Here is a 14,355-nt window from a genome sequence, read left to right as displayed (position 1 = left end):
GACCGGCCTCAGGCGCCCTCGCACTTCCCGCATCAGCGCAGGAGCCCAGTCCCAGGCTGCGAGGAGCGGTGGGGGTCTCGACCTTGCCAGGAGTAGACCTTGGCAAGGCAAGTTCATTGCCCTCTTCTCTTTGGGTCTCAGTTTCCTCATCTCACCAGGCACGGCTCAGCCCGACTTGGGTCTTAACATTTTGAGTTCTTTGCTTTTCTTGCCCTTTTCCCGGCCAAGACGTTTCTCGAGCTCCTGTCTTGAGTCCCTATCTCCGGCCCTGCCCCTCCCTCTCGGCCCTCCGCCTGTTAGGAGCACGGCCTGGGGGTGCCCCTGGCTCCCTTTAACCCCCAGACCCCCACTCCCATCCCCGGGATCTCCCATCGAGAGCATAGAGGGGGAGGCGCGCAGGCCGCTCCACTCCCCCAGGAGGGAAAGGGGGAGTAGGGAAGAGAAAGGGGAGTAGACGCGCGAGAAGGTTAGCAGGAGGAGAAAATAGAAAATAGAGAAAAGAGGGAGCAAGAGAAATGAGCAAAAGAACGAAAGTGGAGAGGAGGGAGGTGAGATGCTGGAAAGGGATGAATGGGAGAAAAAGGAGAATCCAAAGGCAAGCTGAAGAGAGAGACTGAAGACAGGAAAAAGAACGAACGAGCGCGCGAAACAGCAGGATCTGAAAGGACCAAAGAGAGAGAAAGAGGAAGAAAATGAGGGGGGTGTGCGGGAGATCGGAGGGAGGGAGCTGCGAGCCGGGAGGAGGGAGGCTGGGAGGGAAGCAGAGGGAGGGGCCAAGGGACGAAGCGGGTGGGGGCTGGCTCCGCAGCAGCCGCCGCGGCTCCAGCCGCCCGCTCGCTCGCTCGCTCGCTCAGTCGCTCCCGGTGCCCGCTGCCCGCCGCCCGGCTCCCGGCTGCTCGCGGCCCCACGCTCCTGCCTGGCGCTCTAGCCAGGCTCGGGCTCCGGAGGACAGGACCGCGCGACTGGCCGGCCGAGCCCTGGGCCGGCCGCGGGAGCAGGTAGGTGTCTGGGTGGGGACCGCGAGGACGCCGAGTCTCGGACGCCGGGGGCACCAGGGGACGCGGGGGTGGGGGTTCCGGCCCTGGGGAGGGGACTTTGCAGCCCCGCGACTAACTTTCCACCAGCTCCGCGGACCCCCGGCCGCCCTGCCCGGGTCCGGGCTGCCGAAGCCGAGTTTGGCGCCGGGAGGAGGTGGATGCCGGGGCTTGCAGGAGCGCCAGGGGGTCCGGCAGGTTGTGGGGCGCCTCAGTGTGGGCAGGCGCAGCCCTCCGGCCGCAGTCGGGATGCAGCGTCCGCGGCGCCTCCACGTGCGGGGGAAGACCTGAGAGCAGCGGCGCGGCGCTGGTGTCCCGGGGAGGGCGCCCGTCCGCCCCCTTGAGTCTGGGGACTCCGCTCTCAAGCCGCCCCGGGTGCGCGGGCTGCACTCACTGCACCGGCGCCTTCCCCGTCGGGGTCGGGAAGCAGAGCTTGCGGGGACGCAGCAGGTTTTCGGCGGCGGCCGGCTATGCGCCTCGCGGCCGCCAAGCCCCAGCAAGTGCTACGCACGCTTTTGCTTTTGGGAGAAGCGAGGCGGAACGTGTATCCCCATATTTCTTTCCCATCCCGTCGCCGTTACTCTATTCCGGGAAGTCCAGGACCTGGACGGCCTTGGTTGGCTCCCAGGACGGTCCTCCTGCCCTAGACTGCGACCCTGGCTCCCAAAGTTAAAGGAGAAGCAAGTCACTCTCTGCGCGCGCCTGGAGCGTGGTCCCGAAGTTCCCAACTTCTCGCCCAGCCGTGGGCGGTAGTGTTGGAGGTGGGGAAATGGATGGTGGTTGTGGCTCCTTGGAGCTGCCGAGCGCAGCCGCCTTCCTCCTGGACTTGGTTTATTTTCCTAATCTGTTAGAAAAAATACCACTTAAAAATAGGCAGAATCGTTCCTCGAGGGCGTCAAGGTCCGTGAGTGGGATGCAGCCGTCACCTGTCCTGAGCCCGGGAGCGCCAAGCCTCGGCGTGGCGGTCCCCGGAGCCCCCGAGCCCGGGCGGCTTCTCCCGGATCTGGACTCGTGGGCTCCATCCCGCGGCAGCCGCGTCTCGGGATCCGTGCCCCGCAGCCCGCGCTGCGAGGCCAGCGTGACTGTCTCCCGGGTGGTCATGTTCTCCGGAAAAATATTTCGAAGTGGCTCCGCTTCAGGATCGCCCACTCTCCATCCCGCCAAGAGCCGAGAGAACAGGGCCTGCGGCGGGTTGGAGGAGGCCTTTGGGATGGTTTGGGGTCCTGGCCATCTCAGCTCCCTCAGGCTGGGGTCCTCGCGCCCCGGCACCAGCGCCACTCCGGCGCTCTGCCGGGGAAACAAGGGTTAAAGCCCGGGCCGGTGGGGGGGCGGGGGCGGCGCGCCGCGGCCTGCTGGGGCAATCGGACCCTGCTGGGGGCTCCGTCCCACTCGTTCCCGGAGTCGGAGGGGCCGGATTCGCCGACCTCTGCGGCTTCTCGGAGCCAGCGGAGCCCCGGCCCAGCAGCCCTCTTTGTTGGAGTGCTGTCGGGAGATTCTCTTGAGAGGTTTAGGGAGTTTAGTGGTACCAAAAGCTCAAGGCTTTCCGGAGAGGGTCCCTCTGCCGTCACTCCCTGCAGACTGGGCGGGGTGACCCGAGGGCGTTGAGCAGACATTGAGCATCCTCTGCTCCTCTGGCGGATTTTCCTGGTGCACACCATGCACCAGCTCTCACCGTTGCTCATTATTTTGTTTAAGCCGCTAGAAATTCGAGGTCTAGGACTGCAGTCTCGCCACTTCCTCCCACTCACAGATCAGCAAACTGAGGTCCAGAGAAGTGAAAGGTCTTGCTTAGAGCTGCTATACGGGAGGAAGAGTAGATAAACCAAGTCTCCTGAATTCCGGGTCAGGGCCTTTTCTAGTATACCACACTAACTTTACTGCTTTCTTCGCACAGAACAAGTGTTCCCAGTCAGGCCACTGCACATCCTTGACAGACTCGAGGGCTGGGTGTGTGTGAGGTTAGAGGCAGAGGTTAGTGGATTTTCGGGTTAGGTGCTGTGCTGGGAGCATCTCCCAGGATAAATCACTTATGTGACAGTTTGTTGCATACCTGTTCTGTCCCTGCACCGAGCTCTGGGGGTAAATGGAGCCCACACACAGGGCTCAGCCCCATCAGGTGCAACCCATAGGGAAAGAGGAGCCATTGTTTTGTAGGAAGTGAGTGCATGTAGGCATTCTCAGGTGAAATCACTTCCGGAGGGGCTGGATTAGGGATAGTCTCTGAAGAAGGCAAGATTAGGAGCTGATCCTCGGGTAGGTTTCCAGTTGGGGAAGGAGGGTGGTCAGGATACAGGGTTTGAGTCCTAAGAAGGAGGCAGGAAAGCTGGTTAAGCGGCTGGTCAAAGCACAGCACTGTCAGGGTCAATGAGCATTGATTGGGCCTTTGTGTGAGAATCACTAGAGAAGCTAGAAGAGCCAGTTGCTCAGAGCTCAAGCTCAGAACCTGGCCCCAGGGGTCTTCTAGGCCTAGACTTAGGGTGAGCAATTGGCTGGCAAGTCAGTTCCCCATGAGCCAAGTGTGGTGGGGTCAGATGGGCAGTATTCTGGCGTTTGCTTCTTTTCTCCTTTCTCATCATTCCCAGGGGTGTCAATCATTCTCATTCTTTTGCCCCTTCTCTCTCTTTTTTCATTCTTTTTTTTTTTTGAGACGGAGTCTCACTTTCTCACCCAGGCTGGAGTGCAGTGGCATGATCTTGGCTTATGGCAACCTCTGCCTTCTGGGTTCAAGTGATTCTCCTGCCTCAGCCTCCCAAGTAGCTGGGACTACAGATGTGGGCCACCATGCCAGGCTAATTTTTGTATTTTTAGTAGAGATGGGGATTTGCCATGTCGGCCAGGCTGGTCTCAAACTCCTGACCTCAAGCGATTTCCCTGCCTCAGCCTCCCAAAGTGCTGGGATTACAGACTGAGCCACCGCGCCCAGCCCTTTTGCCTCTTCCCAACCATAACTTCTAGCTACTTCACTGTTCCAAACTTCTGAAAGGCAGGAACACGTAGTCAGCAAATAGTTCTTGAGCTCCTTCTTTGTGCCAGGCACTGGACTAGGCCCTTGGGATACAGTGATGAATCAGACAGGAAGAGTCCCATACCTTGTGATGCTGACATTCTAGGCTCTGTCCTCCATAGGCTTAAAGTCTAGTCGTAGAACAGAGGCAAATACACAATGATGTCTGAAGAAGTCCTGAAATGGGACAATATAATAGAGAATTCTGAACCTCCCCTGTAGTGGTTCAAGGCTCCAAGGTGAAAGGTTTGAAGCTGTTGGCTGTGAGATTTGGAGATTCTGTGGGCTTCCGTGACCCCAGCTCCTGGTTGCCAGGGGTAACCCAAAGGCAGCTGCAGTGGTGACCTTAGATGCAGCATTGGAGAACTGCTGTGCAGAGCTTCTGCCAGGAAGGGAGCTGGTGAGTGTTGGCAACTATGATCTTGCTAGGTATCCATAGAGACTGGTGCCAGGTAACCATGTCCCTCTTAAATTCCAACATCCACAGCTGTTTGGTGTGCTCTGGAGCCCCATTGTACAGATGAGTAAATGGAGCCCTGAATCTGTAGATTGGGACAGCTGTGCAGTAAGAGGGGCCCAGCCCATATAGAATGCAGGTGTTCCCTGATACAGGATTCAATTTAAAATGCTGCTCTTTTCTTCCTAGTAAAGCATTTCTTCCTTGCAGACTAGTGATTCTCAGATTTCAGTGTGGAGGGCTTGTGAAAACACAGGTTACTGGGCCGCACTCCCAAGTTTCTGATTCAGTGGGTCTGGAGTAGGTCTAGTAATTTGCATTTCTAAATAAGAGTTCCTTGGTGATGCTGATTCTCTAGTACTGGAGACCACACTTTGAGAACCAGTGTGGTAGAACAAGGGAAAATGAATGATTTTTTGAGGTTATAAGATGGGGAAGCCTGGAATGAAGTCTGTGATTTAGCTCTAGGAACTCATAGGACTTGCTATGTACATCCCTTCCCCCTCCCCCTCCAGGAGGCCATAGAATTAAAAGAATATTTTATCTTCATCAGCACACACACAGAGAGAATATATTGCAATATAATTAGGGAATAAATAGGTGTCGTGTATTGGATGTAGACTCCATGCCCAGTGGCTCTGTGGGGGTTTTTTATAGCAGTGTTATAATTGAAAAGGTGTCATCCACTCCAAGAGCCCCTCATGAAACTTTCATGGCCTGGGTGGTCATTGTCCAAAAAAACATGTCTTCTTCATTAAGAGACTGAAAGAGAGATTGCTTCTCCTGCTAATGGGACTGTGTTTCATTTGACAGTAACTATGCAGTGTGTTCTTAAGGAATTGGGAGTGGGGGGAAACAACTGAACAGCCAGTGTGAACAGAGAGGGGCTGAAGGAAGTCTACACCACAGGTTCACCGGTCTGTTTGTTGAGCATCTCAAAATGTTTTGAAACTCTGTCTGTCTGTCTTCCTGTATTTCTGATATGAAGCTGTATCTCAGCAGGAAGAGGAGAGTTTGTGTTTCAACTTAGCTGGCCAGGTAAATGTAACAGCATACTTTATCCCCATTGTGTTAATTAGTCCCAAAAGAAAAGAACCATAAAAGAGTTGTTCTCCTAAACGCCAGCATTTTTCATCTGGATTCTATTTATCGATTATTTTATAGTTGAGAGGGAGCAAAAATCCATGTTTTTATAGCAAATAAAGCTGGCTGCAGTAATTATGCAGGCTCAACATGTCTGTTCTGGAGCAGGAAGTTGAAATTCAGCCTGACTCTCAAACATATGGGTGAGATCTAATTGAAAAAGACATTTCAAAGAACAAATATTTAGGAATGATGAGTTTCGCTGATGGTCTCTCTGGGCCAAATGTGAGTACCTTGCTTTTAGTTTGATCCTCACAGGTGGGAGGAGACCATGGAGAAGGACCTGGTCAGTAATGTTGAGACCACAGTCAAAATGGGAGGCTGAAACTTAAAGATAATTAGTGAGGCTTAGTAAAGGGAAGAAAGATGCCTTCAGGGAATATATCCCCTGTACCTGATGAGCAAGGGGAAGATCAATTAATCAAATATAGATCGAATACTTATTGAATGTCCAACCTTGGGATAGGCACAATGAGGGCAGGGGCCAGGACTTTACTAGTTATATATCTTTTATAATGGTTAGCTCAGGTATCCATTGTGACAAAAGCCCTTGATTGGAGTGGGAATGAAGGCTGCAAGTGACAGAGAAGCTGAATTCAACTGGCTGAAACAATAAGGAATTTAGTATCTCCCATAACGAGAGGTCTGGGCTATGTCTGCCCTATAGTTGGTTCTTTCAGTGGTTCAACAGCATCATCAAAGATCCGGATGCTTTTCATCTTTCCTGTTCCCAGGATCACAAGATGGTGGCAGTAGTTCCAGGTGTTATATCCTCACAATCACGAGCAGAGGCAGAAAATGCAGGAAGTCGTCTTACCCAGAAGCCCCTCAGCAGACTTTCCCTTTTGTCTTATTGGCCAGAATTGTGAATCATGTGTCATGCCTAAGCCAACCACAGGCAAGAGAAGGAAATCATTGTAATTGACCTAGAACAATCTTTTTTTTTTTTTTTTTTGGAGACGGAGTTTCGCTTTTGTTGCCCAGGCTGGTGCCATCTCGCCTCAGCCTCCCGAGTAGCTGGATTACAGGCATGCACCACCATGCCTTGCTAATTTTGTATTTTTAGTAGAGATGGGGTTTCTCCATGTTGGTCAGGCTGGTCTCAAACTCCCAACCTCAGGTGATCTGCCAGCCTCGGCCTCCCAAAGTGCTGGGATTACAGGCGTGAGCCACTGCTCCCGGTTGAACAATCTTTTTTTTAAAGGGCTCTCCTTCTGTTGCCCAGCCTGGAGTGCAGTGCTGCTATCATAGCTCACTGCAGCCTCAAACTCCTGGGCTCAAGTGATCCTCCTGTTTCAGCCTCCTGAGTAGATGGGACCACAGATGCAAACCACAGCACCTGGCTTGGCCTAGAACAACCTTGATTTGTGTTTTGGGCCTCAGAGAGGATAAAAATTAGGATTCTTTTGGAAGGGTGAAAGGAGTAACTAACAGTGGCTGCCACAGAGCTCAAGACATGGGTTTGAATTATCTTTTTACTCGTTTTAAGCCCTGTTTTTCACCTCTTGTGCCTCAGTTTACTGAATCTAGGATGGGGATCTATTGGGAAGATAAATCTGAATTAGCACCACAATTATACTTGATTAGTACAAGACAGTAGAAGATTATTTGTAAATTGATCTCTGAATCAAAGAATTTATAATCATCTAATGCAGGGGACATGTGAGGACTAGACCATCAAGAATATCAAATGGAGAACAGAACTAGAGAATAAATAATCATGACTTGCAGACCCACCATTATAGGAGGAGCATAACATCAATGGGAGCCACAGTAGCTAGGGAAGGCTTCCTGGAGGAGGTGGTTCATGGCTCATACTGAAACTCTAGCACTTAAGTATGGATAGGTTATAAAATCTTTCTGCCCAACTTGCTTCCTCTTGCCTTTTTTTTTTTTTCTCAGTGGTAAAATGGGACCATTTGGTCAAGATAAAAACCTTATCTCTACAATCACAGTGTCTTTGATAGTCAGTCCAAATACAGTCAGTACTGACCAGCATGATTTTGGGAGGGAGGCCACAGTGACTCCCTCGCCAGCCCTGGATTCCTGGTTTCCAGTCCTGGATGATGCATCAATCTCCATGTCTCAAGCCACGTTTCAACTCTTGATTAGATATTATTATTATTATTATTAGTTTTGAGATAGAATCGTACTCCTGTTGCCCAGGCTGGAGTGCAGTGGTGCAATCTTAGCTCACTGCAGCCTTGACCTCCCTAGGTCAAATGATTCTCCCACCTAAGCTTCCCAAGTGGCTGGGACTACAGGTGTTGCCACCATGCCCAGCTAATTAAAAATTTTTTTTTTTGTGGAGATGGGGTTTTGCCATATTGCCTAGGCTGGTGTCCTGAACTCCTGGGCTCAAGCAATCCACCCACCTCAGCCTCCCACAGTGCTGAGATTACAGGCGTGAGCCACTGCACTGGGCAGATATTATTATTATTAAAAGCAGTATTTGGATGCCTGACTGCCATCATGAAACCTATATGCCTAAACTGAAATCTCAGGTTTTCTCACTTCTCAAGTCATCTCCCCTTCTGGATTCTTCACTTTTGTTGCTGGCAAAACCACCTTCCCAGATGTTTGGGCTCAAAGCCTGAGCATGTACCCCTGTCCCCATTCCATACACTCTGCTTGCAATACTCAAGCATCGACTTGCTTTTTTAAAAAAAATAATTATTTTTGAGATGGAGGCTTGCTCTTGCCACTCAGGCTGGAGAGCAATGGCGCGATCTCTGCTCATTGCAACCTCTGCCTCTCGGGTTCAAGCAATTCTTGTGCCTCAGCCTTCTGAGTAGCTAGGATTACAGGCATGCGCCACCATGCCTGGCTCATTTTTGTATTTTTAGTAGAGACAGGGTCTCACTGTGTTGGCCTGGTCTTGAACTCCTGACTTCAGGTGATCCACCCACCTTGGCCTCCCAAAGTGCTGGGATTACAGGCGTGAGCCACTGTGCCCGGCTGCCTTTTGTTTTTAGTATGTTTCTTGGATATGTTCTCTCCCTTCTGACATGAGAAATCCTCTTTGCTCAGGTCCTCTCTATCTCATGCTGGGTGATGGCACTGCCTCCTACTCTGCCATCCTCAGAGCATAGTGCATAGGTGTATGTGGGGATGTGTGTCTTTGGGAGTAGTCTATGGGGGCTTTGTAAATGGGATAGCTTTTATAAATTCTACTGAGGGGTAGAGTCTCTGCAATGAGTCCAGAATCCATGGCTGCAAATCCCATATGTTGCTCTGGGAGCCATTTTTCCAGCCTCTCATCTCTTTCCCCTTCATATCATATTGAAGCATTAGTTTTGGTTTGTTTTTGGAGACAGGGTCACACTGTTGCCCAGGCTGGTGTGCAGTAGTGCGATCATAGCTCACTTCGGTCTTGAACACCTGGGCTCAAGCTATCTTCCCGCCTCAGCCTCCAGGGTAGCTGAGACCACAAGTGTATGCCACCATGCCTGGCTAATTTTTTTTTTTTTTTTTTTTTTTGTAGAGATAGGTCTTGCTATATTACCCAGGCAGGTCTCAAACTCCTGGCTTCAAGCAATCCTCCCACCTTGCCCTCCCAAAGTGCTAGGAGTGAGCCACTGTGCCTGGCCTAAAACATTGTTTTAATCAACTCATTACTTTACATTTTCTTCCATAGCACTTACCAGATGAAGCCCAAATTCCTCAAATAGTTGAATGTCTCGACAATCTGCCCGCATCCTGCCCCCCAGTCCTTACCTGCTCACTGCTAGGACTTACCATTATGGCTGACTCAGCTTCAAGTTCTGTGTTTCCCTGTGTTTAATCCAAATCACCCTTTCCTTTAAGACCAGTGTTAGTCCTGCATCCTCAGGTGACCACCCCTCACTACTGGAGCCCACAGTGATATCCAAGCATTGATCTTTCCTTCCCGTGAACTTCTGTAGCAGTTATTGCCTACACCACAAATTTGGTACGTAATATACTGCTGTTGTCATTGATAACATTTTATTGGTATGTTTATTGTCTTCCCAGTTAGATATAAGACCCCTGGGACCCAAGGTAGTAGGGGTGGCTGTATCTGTCTTTACACCCAGGGTCGTGGCCAGCAAGCACATAGCACTTCAGTATTTATTGGATTAATAAATCATAGGAATAGATTATTTACCCGAGAAATCAGTTGATCTTCACCCTTTTTTCTTAACCTTAATTGGGGGAAGGGACTAAATTTAATGAATTCCTGCTCTGTGCTGGGTACTACTTTAGGTGATTTTTAGGAAAGATTTTAACTGAGCCTTGTAACCACCCTGTGAAGTCGGGATTCTTGGTGTTATCCTGCAGATGAGGAAAGCGTGGCTCTGGGAGAGTTGGGTGGCTTCCTATGCTCACTCAGCCAGCAGGAGAGGAGCGAGGGGCAGGGTCATCTTCTTTCCTCTATGTTTTCTATTGCATACATCTTCCTGAAGTTCTCCCGACCTGTGGGTGCCTGTTCTCCCAGTCTCTTTTTCCTTGTGTCCCACTGTGCCCACTGCTTTGCTGCATCCCCAGGACTTTGGAATAATTCAGGAACCTCTAGATTCTAGCAGTGGACTCTGAGCTTTCTGGTGGAACAGGTAAGATGTGTTACTTGGTGCAGAAAAGAGGGGTACAGCCAGTAACGAGCAGGAGAGGACTTACTAATGGGCCTCAGGTCTCCAGAAGGCCTTGGATGACAGTGGGCAGGACATAGAGCCTTCTTTGGGGGTGTCTGGGAGGAGTGGGTGATGTTTACTGCGGGAGAGATGAGGTGTGAGACCACAGTAAGGACCACCATTGTTAGGGCCTCGCGGTTGAGCAGACACTTCTCAGGTGCATGTATTTTCTAGACTGTGTCTTACAACTACTTTGTAGAGCAGGTTATTGTCCTCAGAACAGGGTGTTAAAGAGTTCAAGTGGCTTGGCCCAATTCACACCCCGACTTGATGCCTGCCTCCCGATGGTTAGTAACCTCGAGTGACAACAACAGGCTTGGTTTTCCAGAGGCCATGTGGACCACGTGAGGCGGCCATGCTTCCTGAGGTAGGGGCTTCATGGTATGACCTTGGAAGGACTGTTCTGAAATTGATTCTGCAGGTCAAGGTAGAGGTGACTTACCCCTGTGTATCTAGGGCCTATCTTTCCTCAGGGCAAAAATTATTTAAAACCCACTCCTGCCCTTGGAACCTGTCCTTCCCCTGCCTGACCTGCCTGGTTTATCATCCAAGCTTAAAATAAATACAATAAATAAAAACACCCCAAAACTCTTTCTCCTCCTGCAGAGGATGAGCAACAATCTACATATGCAAATAAATGGCATGCCAGTTTCCATGAATATTAATTTGGAAAGGGAGTCTGAGGCCCTAAAATACACTCAAAACCAACAATTTGGCATCTCACAACTCTTCCAGCTCACTTCCAGTGATCATGGCCTTGTTATATTTTAAGATTGCCCCTGCTCCCAGCTTGCCTCCCTTCCGCACCCCTGGAAGTTCCAGTTACCAAATGGATGGAGAGTGTCTCGGTTGGCAGGACGGAGGTCCAGGGATGATGGGTGAGTCCTCACCCTGGGGCTGGGCTGACCTTGTCCTGCCTCACTAGCCAGGGCCCAGGCCTTAGCCCCTATCTGATCCCAGCATTGGCAGGGAGTCCTCAATGCCAGGGGACATTTCTGGGAAACACCATAGGCAACTGTCAACCTGGGACCCTTGTACAGTCAGGGAGCATGCAGGTTGGGGCACGGCAGCAGCCTCAGGAATCAGCTTCTCCTGCCTCTCAGGGGCAAATGGGGAAGCCGAGATCCGGAGGGTAGGTGCCTTGCCCAGAGTGCCACGGTGAGTTAATGGCAGGAAGTGAGAACACTTATTTATTCTTTGCTCTGAAAAGCACATTTCTTTTTGAGTGTGTGTGTGTATGTAGAAGGGGGTAGGCAGGGTAGTGCTTAAAGTTTGTATACTTTGGGGGAAAGAGTCATTCTTCTCTTATGATCATTCACCCAGAGACAAGTGGCAACAGAAAATTCAGGCTTGTGTCCCATTTCCATTGAAATAAATGATTTCCTTCCTCTCTCAGTAGATTTCCAAATTAGATTATACATAGGCCAGAATTAATGTGAGGTTGTCTTGCAGAGTACCCTCTGGCTGAAGCATGATAGGGCAGGAGAGAGAAGGGCCGAAGTATCTCCAAGGAAGCCAGGTGGGAGAGGACCTCGAGGTGGAAGAGGAAGGAGTTGACGGTAACTTCTGTGTCCCACTTGTATGGGGAGGAGGGCAGAGGGGAATGGTGCAGCATTGTGGTATCATCAAGAGTTGGGTCTCTCGCTTGCCCTTTCCTACTGCTTATTGGATAGGCATGAGCATATCAGCTCATCTTTGGACCTCCTTTTCCTTGTCAGTAAATATTGGGGTAATACTGAGATAACCAATCACTTCTCCCTCTCTCCCTCCCTTCCCTCCCTCCCTCCCTATCTCCCTCCCTCCCTCTCTCTTTCTTTCTTTCTATCTGTCCTTTCTTCTTTTTTTTCTTCTTTTTCTTTCTTTCTTTTTTTTTTTTTAGACAGAGTCTCACTCTGTTGCTTAGGCTGGAGTGCAGTGGCACAATTACGGCTCACTGCAACCTCGACATCCCAGGCTCAAGCGATCCTTTGGCCTCAACCTCCCAAGTAGCTGGGAACACAGGTGTGCACTGGCATGCCAGGATAATTTTTTATTTTTTTTGTAGAGATGGGGTCTCCCTACATTGCCCAGGCTGGTCTCAAACTCCTGGGCTCAAGTGGTCCTCCTGCTTTGGCCTCCCAAAGTGTTGAGATTATAGATGGGAGCCACTATGTCCGGCTTGCCCCTACTTGTTAGTGCTGCTTTGTGAAGACTAAATGAAGTTTAATGTTCTGCACCATGCCTCACACAAAGGCATTCAGGATATCTAAATTTCTTTCTTTTCCAGATAGATTCATTTGACTGGCTGCAGTTGTCAGCATGGCTATGTTTGTATTTGTGTTTGTGTTTCCACTTGTGTCTAGATTGGTGTGTTTCTCTGTGTTGTCTGTGTATGTGCTGCTGTTATCCATGTGTGTATTTCTGAGTGTGGTGGTATAGATAGGGATGTGAGGACGTCTGTGTCTTTGTGCTTGTGTCTTTGCGTGTCGGGTTGAGTAGCGTGGTTTGTGCCTGTGAGCAGCTGTGTCTCTGTGTGTCAGTGTTTCCATGACTGCATGAATGCTCTGTGTGTGTGTGTATTGCAGGGCTGGTATTCCCAGAGATCTCCAGGGGGTCGGGAAGCTTCACAGTGCACAGGAGCCCGGGACCTGGGTCCCCTCTAAGGTCTCTGTGGTGTCCTCCTCCCCGCAAAAAAGCCTCCTGCAGTTCCTGGAGCCCTTCCTAATTGCCCTCTGTCCGTTTTCCTCTGCCTCCCACTGGAGGCACATGGGGCCTAAGAATGCTTCCGCGGTGGCAGGGCCCCTGGTCTATTTGCATTCGTGTTTGCATATCATTTGCATTGTCTATACAGACTGTGCTTTCGGTTCTGCAGTTTTCAAGGTAAAATGTAGTTGCTCTTCTTGAAGGTCATTATATTAAGAATTTTTCTGCATTTTATTCTTTCTGGTGCAGACCACTCTCCCAGAACCGGGAGGCTAGGGCAGGATAGAAGCCCCAGAAGCCTCTGCTGTTCCATCAGCCCTTCCTCCTGGTCCACTGCACCTCCCTGGGCCTCCAGCGTGGGGGACACTGTGACAGTCTTCCACGCAGCGGGCCTGGTTCAGTGGGTAGAGACCCTGGGCCCTGGGAGGAGCAGCTGCGGGGGAGATTTTCTCACCCAGGGATAGTTGATTCGGCCCAGATCCCGAGAGGGCAGGGAATTATACAGTCCAACTTGTGCCTATTGTCTGCTTGCCAAGTCCCCATGACTTACTCCTGTTAGGGAAGGACCACCGTGGATGTTTCAATGTCTCTATACCCATCCTTGGCTGGGGAGGGGCCATGGGGCTGGGCTGGCCTTATAGGAAACAAAGGAGGCAAAGATGTCTTTTCCTTTCAAACATCTAATACATACTTAATAATATTTCTGATGCTACGGAAGACACAAATCCAAAAAGCTTCCCCAGGAGGGCTGTACCCAAAAAGTGTCTTCCTTATGGGTCACCACATGCAAGACATCTCCTCTTTCAATGTGGATTTGAGTCCTGGCTCTGCCATGCACTAGCTGCATGGTTTCTGACCAGCTACCCAACCTGTCTGAGCACCCTGCTTCTCATCTGTAAGAGGGGAGTGATAATAGTACTGAAGATTAATAATACATAGGGTTGTGAAACTCAAATGAACAAGGCAGGTAAAAGGCTTAGCTTAGTGCCTGGAACGTAGCAAAGACAAAGACTTGGTGAATGTCTGAATTGCCAGTCCCCATGGGTGTATTAGAAAACAGAGGTTCCAGGGTGTGGTCTTTATTGCTTCATATAAATTGTTCACTGGAAACACCTCAGACGCGTGACAGGCAACAGGCCTGAGTCCCTTCGTGGCCTTTCTGTAAGTCCAGCTCTAGGGGAACTTGGTTGCTTTTGCCTTCCCACGAGGGGAAGTGTTGCAAAGGCAGCTGGGGAAGCAGGCGCATCCTTGTCTGTGTCTCCGAAAATTCAGCCCCCACTCTCCCCTGGTTCCAGGGCTGGCAGGATCTCATCTTCTCAAAGTCAAGTCATTCATCTTCTCTCATGTGTCTTTCCTCTGAGCAAGGCTCTGCTGGACACCCAGGCC

General features: G+C 50.7%; 1 protein-coding gene across 15 annotated transcripts in view; it reads left to right on the top strand.

Annotated features, from left to right (window-relative positions):
• The first annotated feature begins 865 nt into the window (after positions 1-865).
• Positions 866-14,355, top strand: part of MEGF11 (multiple EGF like domains 11) — a 381,359-nt gene continuing 367,869 nt past the window's right edge. For 14 of the 15 annotated variants that reach the window (XR_004030546.1, XM_030814597.1, XM_030814596.1 and 11 more), the window contains exon 1: positions 950-998. The gene's annotated coding sequence lies outside the window, so the exon portion shown is untranslated. Of the gene's footprint in view, positions 999-14,355 lie in introns of all 15 variants that reach the window. The other variant, XM_003267113.3, reaches the window with a different exon arrangement.

This window comes from Nomascus leucogenys, chromosome 6 (assembly GCF_006542625.1).
Source record: "Nomascus leucogenys isolate Asia chromosome 6, Asia_NLE_v1, whole genome shotgun sequence".
Classification (NCBI taxonomy): domain Eukaryota; kingdom Metazoa; phylum Chordata; class Mammalia; order Primates; family Hylobatidae; genus Nomascus; species Nomascus leucogenys.
This window is presented reverse-complemented; position numbering and strand designations above follow the sequence as displayed.